Source organism: Emiliania huxleyi (assembly GCF_000372725.1).
Source record: "Emiliania huxleyi CCMP1516 chromosome Unknown EMIHUscaffold_174, whole genome shotgun sequence".
NCBI classification, from domain to species: Eukaryota; Haptophyta; order Isochrysidales; family Noelaerhabdaceae; genus Emiliania; species Emiliania huxleyi.
In genome coordinates, this window is record NW_005200844.1 from 9,313 (window position 1) to 11,751 (window position 2,439).

Consider the following 2,439-nt stretch of genomic DNA (forward strand, 5'->3'; position numbering starts at 1 on the left):
AGTAGTCGGGCGTCGGGAACATGTTCATGCCCGCCTTGGAGTCGACGCCAGCGGCATACGATCCCGGCATGTTCACACCGGCGGTCGTGTCGTACGCGTCGACGACCTTGACATGCCCGACAAGCGCGTGTGCCTGCATCGCGTCCATGCGCGCCACGTACATGGCGAGCATGATGCACGTGTACGAGAGGACGAGCGGGACCGTCTTGGGCACGTCGATGTCATTCACCGCGCGGAACATGTCGCCCGCGACCTTGCGGTAGATCGGCTGGAGCGGGTCCTCCTCGATGGCGTACTCTGCTCCGCCACCTGAGCCAGTCGCCGGCCCGGTGGACAGCTCGAGGGGTAGTGCGGTGACGGACTCGACCATCACGCCCATGTTCGAGGGCTCGTCCACGGCGTCGGCCACAGGCGTGCCGATCGAGGCAGGCGAGCCCATGTAGACCGGGATGAGGCACGCGAGCAGGACGAGTAGGATGGAAGCGCCGATGTACGGGCGAGGCAGCGCGGTGACGAACGAGGTGAACTTGACCCACAGCCCGCCGCGCGCCCGTGCCTCCGCCGCATTGCGCGCCGCCGTCTTGGCCTTGAGGATGGCGGGCGTGTCGGTGGGGTTGGAGTCGGGGAAGGTGTCCTCGACCTGGTCGGTGCCGACGCCAGCGACAAAGCCGCCGACGATGCCGTCCGGGTCGAACGTGCGGGTGACAGAGTCGGCCAGCGCCGCCCGCACCTCCTCGTGGTCGGTCGCGGTGGAGTCCGACTTCTTGAAGGGGTCGTGCGGGAGGGTGCGGCCGGGGGACTTGGCGCACACCTTCTTGTACGAGGACTGGGCCATGCGCACCTTCGTCTCGTGGTCGATGCGGTCGGGGAGTTCCTCGAGCACCTTGGCGACAGGGACCCCCTTGCAGATGAGGTCGCCGATGCACTTGCCACCGTGCAACCCATTGCAGTGGGGGCACGGCTTGCGCCCAGCGGCTGCGCGGCCGCCGCGGTCCCCGCCGCCCTTGTCGGACTTGATCTGCGCCTGGAGAGCGGCGACCTGGGACTCGGCGGCCGCGAGCTTCTCCTTGAGCACGCCTTGCGAGGCAATCTCCGCCTCGAACGCCGCCTGCGCAGCCGCCTTGGCCTCGTTGGCGCGGTCCGCGTTGTCTTGGTCGAGGATGCCCTGCATCGCGAGCGTGGACGCCTTGAGGCCGTACGTCTTGCCCGATTGCGCGGCGAGTTGGCGCTGTATGCCGATCTGCACGCGCATGTTTGCGCCGAGCGTGGCCCCCTTGGCGGCGATCGCGTCGAGGATGTATTCCTCGATCACCTCGTCGGGGAGGTGCCACTGGGAGTCCTTGAGCAACTTGTTCGCCTGCTCGATGCCCGTCTTGAACTTGGCGAGGCTCGCGGACGTGAGGTCCTTGAGAGCGTCGGGGGAGTACGCCTTCTCGAGATCCGCGCGCAGCGCCTTCGTGCGCACGTTCTTGGAGTTCGTGTCCTCCGACTCGATGAGCGACTTGATCGCCGCGATGCCCTTCTTGATGTCGTCGTAGTGGTCGGCGTCCTCGTCCGCCAACATCTCGGCGAGCGTGTCGTCGTCCTTGACGGCGTTCTGCAGCGCACCGTAGAGTTGGCGCGACAGAGTCACCGACAGGTCCTTGAAGAACTTGTCGATCATGGCCGGGATGAGGCCGTCCGCAGTGCCGATGTTCTTGTAGCGCACGTGCAGCGCGACCGCCTCGGCCTCGCGCTCCGCGCCCGGCCGGATGGTGCCCACCTCGATGATGTCGAGGAGGTACTTGTGTTGCTTCGCCGCGGTCCGCAGGTTGCGGAACCACTCGTTGAACTCCCGCTCGGAGCTCTGTTTGTAGGCCGGAATCACCAGCTTGTCCGTCGACGACATGTTGTCGTAATGTCCCGGGGATCGTTGCCCCGCCGCCACCAACTGTGAAGGTCTTCAGTGACCACTCACAAGCTGTTCCAAGGCCCGACAGAAATGTACTGTCAAAACTTTGTTCAAACAAAAGTCCTGGCCCGCGGCCCCCACACCCACAATGACTATCAATCCAGGCTGCGGGTGAAGGGCAAAACCGCGCCGCTGCAGAACGGTTTTTGCAAAACCGCGCCGCAGCGGTACGAAACTGCGCAGATGCAGTCCAGGGGTGGTAAGGACACTATGTGTGTGTGTGTGGCCGTAGACTAGACGGCTGCGCGGGCGTCCGTCTTCAACACCCCTGTCTAAAGAAAGGAGAGAAAACAGAATTCAACCGACGGCTCTTTTCTCCCGCTCGTGCGTCTCTGCGCGGGACGCGGGTGTCATGCCTCATTAGCTGACGGTCGGCGCGGCTCGACGAGGGGTCGGCCTGGGCGCGGTGTGGCCGGCGTCCGGCCCCTCCTGGTGTGGGGTCGGGAGAACGGGTCCGGGAAGCAATCACGGCCCGTGCCGGGCAATCT